The sequence below is a fragment of the Pleurodeles waltl genome, chromosome 1_1 (genome assembly GCF_031143425.1).
Source record: "Pleurodeles waltl isolate 20211129_DDA chromosome 1_1, aPleWal1.hap1.20221129, whole genome shotgun sequence".
Classification (NCBI taxonomy): Eukaryota; Metazoa; Chordata; class Amphibia; order Caudata; family Salamandridae; genus Pleurodeles; species Pleurodeles waltl.
The window spans coordinates 57208743-57226549 of record NC_090436.1 but is presented as its reverse complement, the minus strand read 5'-3'; the positions used below and the strand labels follow the sequence as shown (position 1 = coordinate 57226549).

At 46.5% G+C, this 17807-nt stretch overlaps 1 protein-coding gene across 2 annotated transcripts in view; it reads left to right on the top strand.

Annotated features, from left to right (window-relative positions):
• The window catches only part of UNC13B (unc-13 homolog B), a 1359370-nt gene that overhangs the window by 1322749 nt on the left and 18814 nt on the right, over positions 1 to 17807 (top strand). The window lies entirely within an intron of this gene.

Below are 17807 nucleotides of genomic sequence, written 5' to 3'. Positions count from 1 at the left end.
GGCGACTCGCCACTATGTACTATTTTGCTACTTTTTTTCATCAGTCAGTCATCTCTAAAGAGTCTCCAACTTGAGAAGTAAATGGTTTTGAGAGATTTTCAGTTTCTCTGTTTTGTGAGGTTTCAACAGAAGCAATTCTTTTTTTCTTGGTGGCAGTCTTTTTTCTCTCTCATTGGTAGTTGAATATTCACAACTATGCTATGTTCTCAAAGTATATTTTTGTCAACACTTTATTTTTATCTAGAAAAACATACGTTTGCCTTTCAGGTTCTTCTTGTCGTCAAACAACTAAATGGTGGATTCAGATGGCCAGGGGAACAGCACATACTGTCCACCATTTGGTGAACTGTAAATTATTATTATGCAAAAACTTTAGAGCTCCATCCAATGATGAGGAATTGGGCATCTTGGAGACACCAGTTAATGAATCTTCAAATGAGAATTAGAAATGTATTCTCAGGTTTGGCTTATTTGTTCCACTCTAGCTATTTCTTAAAAAGAAAGAAAAACATACTTTGAGATTCCCACCTTTAAACAATGCGAAGTAATTTCTACCTTGAACGACTGAACTTGGCTGCCATCTTGTAAGGCTTCTGCGCACCCCGCTCTGATTTCCTTGTTCTTTGCCACTGTGAGTGCCGTCCAGACACCAGAAATGTGGGATGCTCATAAGGAGATGCTGTCTGCCTAGTGAGCGAATCATAAGCGCCCCTTTTTCCTTTCATCCTCTCTTATCCTGAAGATGCTGCTGAGGACTTGGAGGCCCGACAGAGAGGCGCGGCCTCATAGACTGCCCTCGCAGCAGGAAGAAACACACAATGGTGGCACATACTTGAAACCTTAAAAAAGCCAACTTCGAGAGGTACGGACGACCAGCAAAGACCAAGACTGTACTGCTGATTCCAGTCCCAGTACTCCATTCTGAGCTTTGCTGATGGCACCAACCTTTTGGGTATTTTGCCACGAAGGCTAGAAACACATGACTATGACAATTCGTCTTCCTGGGACTTAAAGGATGACCACTAACCAGCTTGCTCACACCAGCCGTGGCTTAGTTATGACAATTGGAGATACGGGGCAGTTCATTGCTGTAATGAATATTGGATTATGATTAGCTGACTAGTGAAACTAAAGGCAGATTTGGCTATAGTAGCCCTGGATTCGATGATCGCCATACTGGAACAACAGTTAACTTTGTGTAGCAAACAGTGTTTGAAGGAATTGCTTCACCCACACATGCCGCTTGAGTGTTCCCTGCTGCTATGTAGAATTGGGGCTGATGAATTTCCTCCTCAGCACCTGGAGATCATTGGATGAGTGCGAGCCTTACCTGGTGCTTGAAGGAACTCTACGAATGTGGATTCCCAGGGCTTGGCTCGTAATTGTCAGCTGTGCTCTGATGTTCTGCACTCACATGTGCATAGCATGTCACTTTGTCCTCGTATCCCCACATCAGAGGCACTGCTCTCTGCCGTCTCCTGCTAGCTCATCAGAAACCTTTGATCGAGCTACTGTTTACAGAGACATTTACTGGAAAGATGTGAGGAGGACACTTTCAGAAGGACAGATATTAAATGGCTGACATTACATTGTAGATGCTTATGCTGCAGTTAACAAGCTTTAAATCCTTTTGAATCTTCAGGGTTGTGTGGAAGGTACAAACACAGATCCACACAGACATCACACCGTTGCAGTCATGACCTCGTTCTTAGAAGAGACACATCAGCCCTCTGAAAGAGAGCAGAGACCACATGACTTAAACCCCAACTTGAGACAAGAGGTTTGGATATTTCATTGGAATGTGGTGGATTTGGCGTTTAAAAGCAGAAGGAGCAATATCAGGATTATGGAAAAACCCAAGAATAAAGAAAAATATGTCAAGCCTGAGCTCCTTCCCCTTGAAGCGATTGGACCAGCATTTTCACCACCACTGGAATTCCAATTTATATTGTTATGTTTCCCTTTGCGCCACCACACGTTAGATACATCGTCCTAGTAGAGAAAAAACATAATGACCCCTTTCTCCACAAAGGCAACTAAGTGTTCATTTCTGCTGATTCCTCCCAAGCAGCTGCGGTTGTTTGAAAGAGATGTATCACTGTTCCCCCAAGAATGACCATCTTTATGCACTTTAGGAATGATTCTGAATTCTAATTACAATGAGCAGCAACTATTTCATGATCTGGAAGAACTAAAGATGTTCCCAGATTCACTGGACACTGCTGAGATGGGCATTCAGGAAGACCCCCTGCAGTCGGGCAACAAGGAGGTTGACTCATTTTGGGAGCGAGAATGGTTGAGATCAGTCGCAAGGTGATCGGCTGAGAAGAGACCCCTCACCAGAACTATGAACCGGCAAAGAAAACAACTGATATCCTGTCTTAAGTGCTGAGTCCAGCTCCGTACGAAGCCTTTTCTTAACTGTACCGTCGTAGATTCATGCCACAGATGTTTAAAGACTCTGTCACCTATATATGTTTACAAAAAATATTCCTTTTACTTTACGTGTAGTTGTTGTAACACATATGTAGCTGTAAACTGTAGACCCGGTAGTTAATAGCCTTCATGTGAACGCTGCTGCCCCTGGCCGGGGACCTTTACGGATCCTGCTGCACTGTTGGGTGTAACTGCTCCTCGTTGTCTTTACCATGTTCATAGTGATGTGGCCTCTTTGGGTCTGAGTAATTACCATGCCACACAGTTAATGGGGGATATCAGAGACCCTAAAACTGGGTATTTATAGCAGGTAAGAGCAAGGGTGCAATGGGGGAGTGAAACAAACAGTCGAACTAAGACTTGTAGTTTCAGGAACTTGACTGTCTTGTCATACACCGTCCCAACTTCACCCTTCCCGCTTCTTAATCACTGCATCAAGCATAAGAAAATTCTTACCTATTAACCATGACGTCCCCTGACATAGCCCTGATCCAGCAGACCCACCTCTTGGTATCTTAAGGAAACACTTTCCGGCTCTGTTGTGAAAGTCTGAGCAGATCAAGTGGTGCTGGCATTCATCTACACCCGAACAGTCCCCACTCAATCCTTCATCCCTAAACTGGATGAGGTTCTTAAAGAAATTGACAGGTCCAGAGTGATTCTTGGCGGAGACTCATACAGCACAGCAGACTTGGTCATCAGTAGGTCGGTTAACCCTGATAGTGGAAACACGGAACAATATTAGGACACTTTTGAACCCAAGAGAAAGGAAGCTTACTTTCTGATGGATACTTCTAACTGAAGGATTCCTCACCTTTAGAATACCCAAAGGTGCCAGACTTGACCCAGATTATATATTTGTTTTTTGCATAGCCCCTGTGCGCCGGTATGTGGGTGTGTCAACCCCACTTCACCCCAGAAGTGGCAGCTGGAGCCGCATAAAACACCACCCTAGCGTGCGGACGTCATTTCCTTTCATTCCGCTTCTTTGTACGTGGATCCAGAGCTAGCTCCTCCCTTTTTCTCATCAGTTAACTCGTTTTTTCTAACTATATTATTTTCCAATATGCAAGGGAATGTCTCTGGTATTCAAGAACGCCATGTTGTGCATCTTTGGTGCCCTCTTAGCTCCCTCTGGGTGCTTTCCGGTCCCACAATGCCTCCAGTCAGGTTATCATCAGTGATTCTGTCCTCTGCCCCATATGAGCTTCATAAACCCATTTCGGGTTCACCTATGCCAGAGCCGATTCCATGACTGGCACCATGATCGATGCTGGTTCCTGTCATGTCTACTTAGGAGGATAATGCTGATCCTAGTATCCTGTCTTTCTCCAAACCGAGTCAGCCTCGACCGTGGCCAAAGCCACGTCCCGGAACAGTTCCGACATGACCAGCCCCAGTTCACTCGGACACAAACAAAACAGCACCTCTGCCTAGAGTCACCTTTCAGTGCTCCAACAATTTTTTGGATTGGATTCTGGTCAAAGCCAGCCAGTCTTTGGCGAAAATAGAGATGATGGGGACGATGTTTCTCCACAGTATGCGGACACCTCCCCTTATACTGGGATCGGTACTCCCCCTGGTTATTCAACAGAAGACACAGCCTCATTTACTGTGGTCATCAGACGGACAGCTAAAGTCCTGGACTTAGAGTTGCCATCTGAGATGAAAATCAGTGTCCTCAATGAAGGTTTGTAGCCTTTGCAGATCTCCTCCAAACTCTTGCTGCCGTTCAATGCATTCTTGATTGACTCAATCATAGGCATCTGGGCAAAACCTCGTACCTGCCAGCCTGTAAATAGACAGGTAGCACAATGCCACATACCTGCTCCGGGTTGCCATGGTTTTTGGATACACCTCCCTACTCCGGGGAGCTTGGTAGTTCAGGCTTCCACCAGCAGTATAAATTCAAACCCATTCCCTGTGACACCTCTTGGATAGAGTGTTGATGAAAATTGAAGCATTTGGAAAACAAGTGTTCTTCTCAGATAGCCTCATCCAGTCAGTCAGTCAACATTAGCACTTTGATGGGTAGGTACTCTTATGCATTATGGGACACAGTCACAGAGCTCTTGCCAGCATTCATAGAGGAATTCTGATTCAACTTGGCGGAGACCATTCAGGATGACCATGTCACTGCCAAATATTTCCTATGGTCAGACCTGGATACTACCCACTATTCAGGCAGAGCAGTCAGGACTAGTGTGGTGCTCGGGTGCCAAGCTTGGATGAGATCCATTGGCTTCTTTGGTGACATCCAGGTGTCACTCATTGATATGACGAGTCTTGCCTATTTGGTGAGATGGCTGACTCAGCTACAGCACGCTTCCTTTGTCGCTGCATATCCACAAGGTGAAATACCCAATAGTTTTGCTCCCTTACGAGACTGCTAGGGGTTTTAGCTTACAAGCAATGTTAAGGCAAATCACCCCAACAACAAGCACCCCTGTCCTTTTGGGGTCATGGTAGGGGATCCAGCAAATAGCATTGAGGCCATAGGGACAGCAAACTTCTGAGTTTACCACCTCTCCGGCAGCAGCCTCCAAGCCACTTTGTGTCCTTACTAGCACACGATCAACCAGTGTGAGGCAGAATCACTCATTTTCTTCATGGGTGGCAGACCATTTCATCTGATTGGGTCATACAAATAGTTCAGCGGGGCTACACCCTGCCATTCCATCTCAACATCAGAGTGGCCTTCAAAGGAACTTGTCTATTTTGTTGTAGAAAGTTTAGGCTCCTTTGGCATTTTTGGCAAAAGGAGCTATGGAGAGCGTCCCTGACTAAGAAATTGGAGTGGGATGTTTCTCTTGTTACTTCCTAGTACCCAGAACAGGCTGAGGACTTCTTCCTATTCTAGATTTTCAACCTCTCAATATCTTCCTGCAGAAGAACGAATTTAAGATTATTCAAGCCGACCCAGGTTCTATCTGCCCTGGATCCAGAAGACTTAATAGCGACTCTAGGCCTGCAGTATGCCTATTTTAATGTCCCCGTCTTGCAGGCCCACAGTCACTACTTGGGGTTGAAGGTGAGCCTTGAGTATTTTCAATTTGCTTTACTCTCTCTCTGCCTCGCCAGTGCCCCTCGGGTGTTCATGAAGGTGATAGCAGTGATTGCAGCGAATCTCTGGAGGTCAGTTATACCAGCCTTCCCCCTCCATGACCAACTCCAGACGATGGTAAACCTCTTGACATCATTAGGGCTCACTAGCAACGTGTCAGAATCACATGTTACTCCTTTGTAGAGACTCCCTTACATCTGAGCCATCCTGAATAAGGTGTATCATTGGACCTTTCTTTTGGATCAAGGAGTACATAACATTTGGCCTATCGTACCAGTGTTTTTAGCCTCATCCTGGGTCTCAGTAAGGGTGGCTCCGAGGCTTCTTGGACTATTAACCCTCTTCATCATGCTCATCAACCATGCCAGATAGCTTATGCAAGCTGTGCAGTGGCCTCTGAAGTCTGTCGGCCCAGCACCACCAAGAGCCGGTCAAATTCCATCCAGGTGTCAGAGGACGCTGCAAAATATCTGCAGTGGTGGCTTCTTGACCGCAGTGGACCACCATTAGGGCCCTTGCTCAAACCCACTTGTGGTACAAGGACAGGGAATCTAAACATGTGCAAACATTTGCAAGACTTTCTCCACTAGCCTGGCCCACCAGCTGCTTGTTTGGGCATTAATCACATGCCATTTGGAATATGGTGGCAAAATTCCTCCCTGGTTTGCCTGACAACCAGTGCCCAGTCCTGGCCCACACAAATCAGGATGGTCGTTATGCAGCCAAATTCAAGATTCGTTGTCGCTTGGACACCACTAATTCCATCAGGCATGCTGTTGGCACAGTGCTGCCATTGACCGCCATGCATGGCTGCGATCCACTGGGTTCTCTGACGACGTCCAGTCCTCCCTGATGGACATGCTCTTCAACAGGGTGTGCCTGTTTGGGGATAAGGCTGATTCCGCTCACTAGCGATCCAAAGAGAGTAGGGCTACTGCTCCTTCTCTAGGCCTCCCCGCCCCTCCTGGTTTGAGGATCATCAGCCAGGTTCTGAGTAATTATAAGTGGCCAAGATTAATTCAAGCATTCCATCCATCACTTTCTTGTATACTTAATGCGTCGCCCTATGTGGGATTGGTATGCACAGAGGTGGGTCCCTCGCACACTGTGTCACTGGACCCAAGCTATACCTGGCTGATGAGCCCTTACTAGCGTGAAACCGATCTTAGGTTGCTTGTGTTCCAGTTCAGGGCGGACCTGGCCTGGGAGTTCAGGTGGTCTGTTCCCATTGAAGAAGGGTCAAGACTGATTTGCACATGGCTGAATCTAAACAAACTAAGGTTGCATGGTGTGCAAAAAAACAATGGACTTGGATGCTGCCCCCAGTAATAACCAGTGGCTGAGAATAATTCAAGCATTCCATCCATCAGTTTTGTATATTGAGAGGACCTGTTGTTGTAGCAAAAGGGCTGGGTTCTTCCCCTGGGCCTTCACAATCTCCACCTTCATACGTGGAGATTGAGTGGCGACAGCTAAACCCCTTCGAAGTTCTTTCAGAGGTGGTTGATGTTATGTTGGCAGCCAGGCATCCCTAGATGAAAACTGTGTACTCCTGATTTTTGGCTTGGTGCAGTACACACCACATAGATCCCCTCCAAGCCAAGTTATCTGACATTCTCTTCTTTGTTCACTATCCCTGCAAGGCTTTGCTTCGGGAATAATTAAGAGTTATCTTTCAGCCTTTTTACGGTTACCAGATCAGCACTCTTTGTTCAGTTCACCTGTTGTGATGCGATGTATGAAAGGGCTTAAACACATGTTTCTCCTTCTCCCTTTGTCATGCCGCAGTGGGACCTTAATCTGGTCCTGACTTGTCTGATGTGCACTCCATTTGAGCCACTTAACAGCTGTCCCTTACAGCTCCTCACCATTAAGACTGTTCCTCATCGCCGTCGCCTCTGGCGGTGAGTGATCTTCAAGGTTTTTGTGCCACTCCACCATACACCACTTTCTTCCAGGACAAACTGACACCATTTCACATTGGTCAAACCATCACCCTGTGGCCTTCTGTGCTCTGACTCACCCGCTCTAAGCACTATTGCCTGGACGGTCAAGTTCACCGAAAGGGACATTTAGTCCGCTCGGTCCTGACACTTCCTGGTTTAAGTGCATTCGCCCCCAGTAGGTACTGCTTCGGTATCCATTCAACATGTGATGAATCTGCAGCTAGAATTCTCTCTCAGAAGAACAGGCTACAGTTACACCCGTCAGCTCTTGGCTTTTTTCTTCTGATCTCCCGTTTTTGATCCTGTGGTGAATTTTGTTTTCCTGGATGTAGGACTCTGGGCACTTCACTGCTTGCCAGTGCTAAAGTGCAAGTGCTCCCTGTCTAAATTGTATTGGTGATCTGTTTATCCATGTTTGGCATATTTGATTTACTGGAAAGTCCCTAGTAAAGTGCACTATGTGTGCCAGGGCCATGTAAATCAAATGCTACTAGTGGGCCTGCACCACTGGTTGTGCCCCTCACATGAGTAGCCCTGTAAACATGCCTCAGACCTGCCACTGCAGTGTCTGTGTGTGCAGTTTTAAGCTGCCATTTCGACCTGGCAAGTGCACCAAACATTGCCTTATACTACATGTAAGTCACCCCTAAAATAGGATTAAAGCAGCCTCATAAGCAGGGTGCAGTGCATTTTAAAAGGTAGGGCATGTACTTGTGTGCTTTTGCGTGTCCTGATAGTGAAATACTGCTAAACTCAGTTTTCACTGTTGCAAGACCTATCTCTCCCATAGGGTAACATGGGGATTGCCTTTAAATATATTTAAGTGTAATTTCCCATTGGGAGCAGATAGATATGAGGAGCGTGGGGAACTCACAATATAAAAATACATCTTTTGGTGAAGTGGTTTTTAACTGTTAGTTTGAAAATGCCCCTCTTAGAGAGTGGGCATTTTCTTGCTTAACCATTCTGTGCCTCTCCCTGTCTGCTGAATACACGTCTGGGTCAGGGCGACAGTTGGACTGTTTGTGCATTCACTCTAGACAGTGAATGAACTCACTCTAGACCCTACAAAGACTGGGACATACTGGTTTGAGAGTACCAGCCTGTCATGCACAACAGTGTGACTGGCACAGGTATCTCTCAGGACAGTGGCTGCGATTCTATTCACCAGTAGGTGGTGAAAGTGTTTACTCCCCTCAGGAATCTCCAACTGACCTGTTGGTCCCACTTTCCAATTAAAAGCTAAGAGGACCTCCTCCTCTGAGGAATCATCTCCTATGGCTACAATAGCAACCCCTGGGGATTTACTAGTGGGTTTGTTTTTAGGATAGGCAATGTCCTTTGTTCGGTGCCCTGTCTGCTTACAGTTAAAGCACCATGCCTTAGGGGCATCCTAACTTTTACCCTGGTACCCACTTTTGTTTTGTGATGTGTCTTGAGACTCACCCTCCTGAACAGATTTTTGGGGGCCTACAGAAGACTCCTTTTCTTTATTTTAGGGTTGTCCGCCTTTTTCTCTGGAGAGGGCCTTTCTTGTGGTTACCCCTCTATGTCATGTCTTGTACACCCTAGTTATAACCCAATGATTAGCCTTCCTCCCCAGCTCTGGAGGAGAGACTGGCCCTGGGTCCACTAGGTATTGATGCAACTTCTTAGAACTGATCAAATTATAAAGCCCATCTCCCTTTAACCAACCACCTAGTGTCTTCACTGAAAAGTCCATAAAGTCCACAAAATCAACCCAGGACTGAATTGGGGTTTTGTGAGTTTCCCTGAACCTGATTCTATATTTCTCATTGGTAAGTCCAAATCAGGGTATCCTTCATGAGGTTATAGGACTTAGCATCTGCCTCATTCAGTGTCAGGAGTCTAACCCTGCACTTTCCTGAGAACCTTTCCCAAAGGAGAGAGCCCCAGTGCTTTTTGTGAAGGTGTCTGGAAACACAGGCCCTCTTATACGATGTGAACCTTTTGGTGATATCATCACCTTCCTCATGTTTGGGTGACAATCCTTTTGGGGATTTTAGGGTCAAAGTGCTCTTCTCTTTCCCTGGTTATAAGATTGCTGCCACCATTCATGTGCGCTAAACCCATTTCTCTTCTCTCTTTCTCTATTGCTGTGTTCCAGGGCAAGTCTCCTAGCTTATCTCCCTAAAAGAATCTCCTCTTCAGTGTGTTTCTCTGGACCTTGAGGAATCCGAGTCCTCATTAGGTGGGATGTATCCTAGACACTTGTGGTTCAGGCTCCACTTTTTTAAATGTTGGAGGGTCTAGTTCCCCCCTGATCAACAGGGTCAGTGGCCTCATCTGCAGGATGGGCCTGCTCGTACTCTGCCAGTAGCCCCTGGAGCCCTGCACTGGTAGGGTTTGAGTCCGTTTTTTATTTTGTCCCCTTTACAGAGGGTCCTTAACTGTTTGTGAGACAATTTAAGGTGAGGGCTGAGGTCGAGCTCCACAGTCCTGTCTTCTGAGGTACGCATTGTTACTAAAGTGGGGACCTTTTTGAGCTAGAGAAAAATTCCTAACACAGGTTTTTGCAGTCCTAACTAAAGTAAGTTTTTAAAAGTTTTACTGTTCAGCTACAGGGACCCAACCAGGGCCATAACAGTACTTTTAGGAATTTGGAAAAATACCCAATTTAAAAAATGCAATTTAACAAAAAGCTATTTTTTGATTTACTTGTGTAGTGCCTTATTGACCAAGTGGTATCAGCAAATGCAAAGTCGCAGACCCCACCGCTGTTCCACCAAGGTAGGAAGCTGGGTCTCTGTATAGTGCACTAAAACAAAGTACACTGGGCAGAGAGTCCAGTGGATCCCCAATTTGTATTACAGAGGCAAAAGTAGATAGGGCTAGTGCGCTATGCGTGGTAGTGTGTGCAAGCAGTTAGGCCTTTCAGAGGGTAGTGCTGAGCATTTGTTGTACTCACAGAGGCAATAATTGAGACACACTCAAAGAATAAATCTGAAACCAGTTTAGAAAAATAACAATTCTTTTTATATATGTTTCAAACCCAAGAACTTCGTAATCAGGTAAGTGGACTTTTAAGCATAAATACTTTGCAGTTTCAGAAATAGTGCAATTTTCAGAAATCTCTCAATGTTATTCTATAGAGGAAAACAATGTTTAGGATACACAAGGTTAACAATTTACGAAGCCAATCTCGGTGAGTTAGGGTAAGTACTGGGCACTGATCAGATCCACACCAACAGGTCACAACAGGAGGCACTGGGGCTCTCTGGTGCAGTAAGGTGACAGTTCCCAGTGGTTTCCTATGGGAGTTTGGTTCTCGTGAAGACAGGCAGCAGGCTCTAGCTAGGAAGCCAGTCACGGTCAACAAGCAGGTAGGTAGTAGACTTGGGGTGCTCGGGGACCTAGGCGCACTTTTGGTCCCCTTCTCCTTTGCCCAGGGGCGACGGATGCAGGGGTGTCTATAGGTTTCACCTCCAAGAGCACTTGCGGTCCGGGGGTCCTGTGTGTTATGGCTGCAGGCATTGTTGGACAGTCCGGCAGGGTTGGACCCAGTGTGGACTTGAGCTCTTAGGAGCCAGGGGATGTCATTGGCACCGGTGACCCACCTCAGCTGGGGTTAGGGTACACGAATGCAGTGGTTGCTGGATATGTCAGGTTTTCTCTCTTCACAAGCCTGTGGGAAAGGGGGCCTGTGTGCGGAGGCTGCAGGCATCCAGGGAGAGTCCAAGATTAGTCAGACCACACTGGACTCGGTCTCTGGGCAGCTGAGGACCCACGTTGGCACCATTGGTTGGCTTAACCTTGGGTCATGGACGCCGGGTGCAGTGGTCACTTCTGGTGTTGGATTTCCAGGGTTTCAGCAGCTTCAGAGTTTTTGCTTTGGAGTTTCTTCTTTCAGGGCAGGTCCGCTGCCGACTGGAGACTTGAGTCTTTATTGAAGGCTGGATGAGTTGGCTTCTTGTGCAGGATCATTTGAGGTCCAGCAGGCAGGCCGGATGGGCTGGTTCATGTTCAGCTGCTTCTTATTTTCCTCTTCTGCCGGTGGAACTCTTCTTTGTCTGGGTCTTCTTAGGCTATCGAAATCTGAGTTCTAAGGTTCCGGGGTGCCACTTAAATACTCAATTTAGGGGCGTTACAGGGAATGCCAGGTGGTAGCCAATGGCCTGACCACCTTAATGGTGACTATACCCTTCTTATGACCACTTCTGCTGGGGAGTGGGCATAACCATAACCCTAGTTGCCAAATTCCTTCCAACCAAGATGGAGGAATGCTAAAAGTATTGTGTACTTCCGCTTGTCCACCTTAGGGGTAGGATTGGCATGGAGTGGGCATTCCTCCTAATTTGGCTAATTTTCTCGCCTGTGCTGCTGCCAAAAGTGGGGTCAGGACATGGGGGTTGGTCATCTTCACCATCTGGAGAGACCTGGGTTGCAATTCAAAGGTGGCAGGGCCCTTGAAGCTCCCTGCCCTGGAATGTCCATCCTGCCTGGGAGAGGAAGATCAGACCTCTGCCCAGAGCTGGCGTTTTTCTCAGGCCCTCAAGAGCGCTGGCTCTCACCTTTGAGGGCCAAAAACTCATCAGTGTTTGCTAAACTGTCAGTACCAGTCGGTCAGCACACAAGTAGCTGGTAGGTTTTCAGGCGGGCACCTCTAAGGTACCCTCTATGCAGTTTTGAATAAATACGTCACTGGGGTCAGTGAAGGGCTTATTATTCTGAGATGTTTGATACCAAACATCCCAGGATTCAGAGAAGCCATCATGTATCTGGGGAACGTAGTGACCAGTGTCCAGCATTTGCATTTAAAATGGCTTCCCTGTACACTTAATATATCTAGGAATTGACAAAGACATAGTAGGGGCATATTTTCTCATGCATATATACCCTCACATGTAATATAATGCACCCTGCCTTAGGTCTGTAATGCCTGCTAGATGAGTGACTTACATATATTGCATGCTGTGTTAGGGGACATGGCACATAAGCTGTGTGCTATGTCGTGTTTTCAATTTTGAGAGTACCTTGTCACTCAGCTTGCAATGGCAGTCTGCATAATGGGTCCCTCAGAGTGGCACAAGTTGTGCTGCAGGGCTCTCTTCAGAATCCATGCCCTAGGTGCCAGGGGTACTATTTACTAGAGACCTATAAGGGGCTTAAGGGCCTGGTCACTTGGGGATCAAGTGCCCAGGTGTCTTGTTTTAGGGAAGACATTGGCACTGGGGACCTGGTTAGCAGGAACCCAGTGCACTTCAGTCGAAGTTGTATCTACAAGAAACAGGCAAAATGTGTATAAATGGGGTGGGGCAGGGGTGGGGTTACTGCAACCAGAACTCAGCTCCTTACATCCCCCTTTGTAGCTGTTGTGCTTCTAAGTGCTATACTACATTTAATCTTTGAAATCTTTACTTCTGTACGTTGGATTTTTGTTGTTTTGGTCTTGTTTTACTCAGATAAATAATGGCTATTTTTCAGAACTAGTGTGGAGTACTTTGTGGTGTTTTCACTGTTTGTGTGTGTGTGCGCACAAATACTTTACACATTGCCTCTGAGATAAGCCAAGTGGGGGTGAGCAGGGGTTATCTTAGCTGTGTGACTCCCTTACCCTCACTAGAGTGAGGGTCCCTACTTGGACAGGGTGCAAACCACTGGCAACTAGAGACCCCGTTTCTAACACTTGCCAACGGTCACGCTCTTTCTGGTAGGTCTGTCTAGCTGCGGGGTTCTCACAACCCTCCCATTCTTTTCCTTCTGTGATTGGCCTCTATCCATTAATATTATCCCACGTCTAGGAATCTGCAAGGTATCTAGTGAATTGCTGTGGGGCTCTGCGCCTGGGAGCACAGACAGTCTCAAAAGCAAATTACGTCAGAGTGCGGGAGTGGCGCCTACATAGGCCCTGCATGTCATTTCCAGAGTGGAAGGGTGTCAGCGTCACCTTTATGTGCACAGGGGTACTGCTGAAAAAAAAAACTTTCCAGATCCAGTCTGATGCCTGGGAATATTGAAAAGGTGAATAACCTGTGACTAGACAGAGTCTCTACCGGAAAGAGCCTTACCAGACTTTTTCTTTACTTGATATGTGGATGCCACATGTATGCATTTACATTTTTTCTGGCTTCTGCAAACTTGTTTTTAATATGTGGTGACCAGTGTAGTTCTTGGGGGTGATATCTCTAACTAGTCCCCAGTTAGTTTGCACATTAACCTGGGTCTCCATGCCCCATAGGTCAGACTGTGGTGCCAGAAGACAAAATGAAACTACATTTAATCACTGACTATCTTGAGGATTACAAGGAGTCTGTGACATCTGATCATATCTGATCAAATGCTCAGAGTCGGAGTAAGTGCTTTATCAGGGGCAAAATAATGAGAGTCCGCAGTAAGCCATCTGAAGTCTAAAAGGACACAGCAGAACCTGGAAAAGGAGATGAGAGACCTCATTTTAAGGTAAAATGGAACTCCCGCCTTTAGGAAGCTGGCTATTTATGTAGTATACCAAGTATAAGGGTACACCATGCAAGTAGTTCAGACGACCCTTATTGGTTTACAGGGGCTTGCTTTAATAGTCACAAGCGCTGTATTTGTGGTAGTGCGCTCGAGCAGCTGAGGCTTATCAGAGGGGAGTGTTGGGCATTTGTTGTTCACACAGAGTCAATAAATGAGGCACACACTCAATAAGAAATCTAAGACCAATGTAGAAAAAAACCACAGATACTTATATATATTTTGACACCAAAATCATTATTACCGGGTAAGTACGTTAGACGGTATAACTTTTTTTATAGGTAAAACAGTAGAAAGTCACAGCTGTCAGATTTGAGGCATGAGCTTTGAACGCGGTAATGTTATCCTATGGGAGAAACATACCCTGCATTGAAATACTTGCAAACTGTTTTCAAAGTTCTTCTCCTGGACTTAAGGGGCTTAGGGACAAAGGTCTAGGAAACCACCAGCAGTTTGGTTTAACCTCCCGTGGCGTGTCTGGGTGCAGAGGTGCTGGTCGCCTTGGTAGCCTTGAGCACTACGCCATAAAGTCAAGGGGGTAGTATCTGCAAATGAAAAGACTGCAAGCAGGGACTGGGGGACCAGTCTAGCAGAATCCGCGGGTGGCTTGGTTCTTGAGGGACACTGAGGCACGAAGACACAGTCGGTTGACATGGACCCGGGCTGGAGGGCTCGGGTGCAGAAGTGTTTTGTCCGGCAGGTCGCTCAAGTCAGAGGCTCACTTGGTTTTGGGTGACTGCAGGGCTCCTTTTGGTGATGGTCTCGAAGATCCTGATGTACCTCGTCAGAAGATCTGTGTTGGCGTCAGTGGTGTCTGGGCTGGGCACACAACAAGCTCCGGTACCCCAGGTAGTGGTGCAGGAAGGCTCAGCGTCTCAAGACTTGGTGAATCGATGGGGCTGATCTTCTGGACCCTCAATGTTGTCCTCCTGGCGAGTTGCTCCCTCAGTCAACCCGATGGTCAGCAAAACGGTGAACCCGGCAGATGTGGTCAGTGCCTGCAGATGCAGAGAGATGGCTCCTTGGTTGGCGACGTGCTGGACAGACCTTTAAGGGTTTGGTGAGGCTGGCCAGCGCAGGACGAGTCGTTTCTTGGAATCGTTGGGAGAGCAGCAGCATGGCAGGGTTTGGCACTAGTTTCCGTGCTGGCCCACAGTTTTTGCATTGATGGCACTTCTTTGTCCTTCTGTTCCCAGGTAGTCAAATTTGGTTTCCTGGTGTAAGGGGGACCACTAAGTACTGAATTTAGGGGTGTTTTGGGGTATGTAGTGTAGTAGCTAATGAGCTAGTTAACACAGGGGTGTCTACACCCTGAATATGACCACTTTCTGTGGGGAGTGGGCTTATTTCTGACCCGTAGTTCCTAATTCCACCAGAAACAAGATGGTGGAACCCTTCCTTGAGTGTCCATGTCAAGTAGCCCACCTTAGGGTTATGACTAGCCTAGAAGTAAAACCCGCTTCCTGAATAACTAATTTCCCACCTTCTCTGGTGCCAAATGGGCCTTAGAGCAGGGGGTGGCATTCTCCAGGTCTGGGGAGAAGCCAGGCTTGCATATCAAGGGCAGCATATACTTTGAAGCCTCTGGCCTTCATATGCTAACTTCACTAGCCATCCTGCTGGAGGAAGTGTGATCACCTTTCTCTGGAGCAGGCATTGTTTCTGGCCTCCGAGAGCATGGGCTCTTACCTGCAGGGAGTCAGAAACTCGTTTGTGGTGGCAGGCTAGGTACTAGTAGGTTTTCAGGGGGTACCTCTAAGATGCCCTCTGGGTGTATGTCATAATAGGTCAGATACTGGCATCAGTATGGATTTATTAAGATGAGGTGTTTGATATCGAACACCATTAGTTTCTGTGCAGCCATCATGTAGCTGGGTAACTCGTGTTTCCCAGTGCCCAGTACTTGTTCTTAAGATGGCTACCCGGTCACTTGCAATATCTAGTAATAGAACTAGACATCACATATGCTCATGCAGATGTGCCCTCACATGTAATATAATGCACCCTGCCTTAGGGCTCTTAAGGCCTGCCGTAGGGGTGAGTTGCATATGTTATATGCTGTGATATGGGCATGTCGTGTTTTAAAAATGGTTTGCACCATTTCACAAATTCTGCAGTGGCAGTCTGCGTGTGTTTTAGAGTGGGTCCCTCAGGGTGGCATAATATATACTGCAGCCCCTAGGGAACTGCTTTAGTACCCATTCCGTAGGTACCAGAGGTACCATTTACTAGAGACTTACAGGAGTGCTAAAGTCCTTTGCCAGTGGGGTTACAGTTAGACATTTGCCTTGTTTTAAAGGAAAGAGCACTGACACTAGGGCCTGGTTAACAGGTACCCAGTGCACTCTGTCGAAAAGCATCAGTACTTCGGCAAAAAGTGGGGGTGACCATGTCAAAAGGGGCACTTTTCTACACCACCCTATCGTCCTGGAAACCTGCAACATGCAAAAATGTACCTATAATGCCTTTTTCTCAACTAAGGTGGAGGTTACGCTGCACTAACTGAATATGAGGAACTGTGAGTTATGGAAGAAGGCAAGCAGATTACTCATCACACAGCATCTTCAGCGGGAGTCACTTTAGGCGCTACTGGTGCTTTGTGCTCACTGCAGCAGCCTACTCTGCACCCAGTAAGAATTATGGAGGAATTTGCAATCTTCTTCAACTGTCTTTATGATTATGACCAAGTACCAACTCAAGACGTATTCCTGTTTCACAGCCCAGGTCCCTGTGCCCAAGCTGACAAGGGAAGCGCATTCCTGAGGAGGAACTTGCCAAAACTATTGATGCAGTGAGTGCTCGCAGTGTCCAGGGAGATCATGGGTTTCCTGTAGAGTTGTATGACATCCGCAAAGCTCAATTGTCTCAGCACAGGACTCCTGTATTCTCCTAGCCCTGGAACCATTGGAGGCTAAAATCTGACTGTGTTAAAAAAGTGTGGAAATAGATATTCCCAGGGGGCATCAGAAACTATTTTGTATGTGGATGACATTCTGCATACCCGTACCTAACCAAACACCTCAATCCGCATGATGACATAATTAATGTTTGAATTTTGGTGTTCTCTGGAAGCCCTATTAACTGGTCCAAATGTGAGTCATTGCTCATGTCAAAATTCACTAAGAGTTTGTTTGTGGAAGGCTTCTCGTTCATGTGGATGCCATAAAATATGGCATATTTGGGTATCTTGGGTAATCATGGACTGTCACATGATATACATATACACCTATCAGGACTGTGAGAGGAGTTGGCCAACACACGTCTTTCCTGATACAACTAAACACGACAGATGCATGGGCTCCCGATCTGGGAATAACCGATTCTATAATCTCCTATCACATGATATATATGTATAAATCCATATTAGAAGGCACCTCACCCACAGTTGATAGTTGCTTGCTTCATCATAGAAACCTTCTCATCCAAGTAGGAATGTACCACTTGAATAGGCTCAACCAATAGATGAGAACGCTTGCTGGATTTTATTTGGAAAATGCATGGATCCAATATTTCCTAAAGATGGCTCAGAATATACCCTAAACACATCTCCTTTATGCTACGGTCTATTTTGTCTTTTGGGAATTAAATTATTAGAACTGCTGTGTTCATCCACAAATCAAGTAATTGCAGTAAACAGGCAAAGAACTGCACCACTCTGGTGTTCAAAGCCAATCACAGAAACGGAATGAGATCCTGTGAGGAGTGGTCAGTGTTTGAGCACCTGTGATTGACTGAAAGCCCAGACTGACATGGGAAAACCATGGACTGGAAACGATGTCTCGGGCGCAAATGGTGTTGTCTGTTGAGTGAAGCTGCATTGGCTGGCAGAGGGATAGCAGCACTTAACCATTCTGTCTGCCCAAGACTGATACTGAGACCGCCAT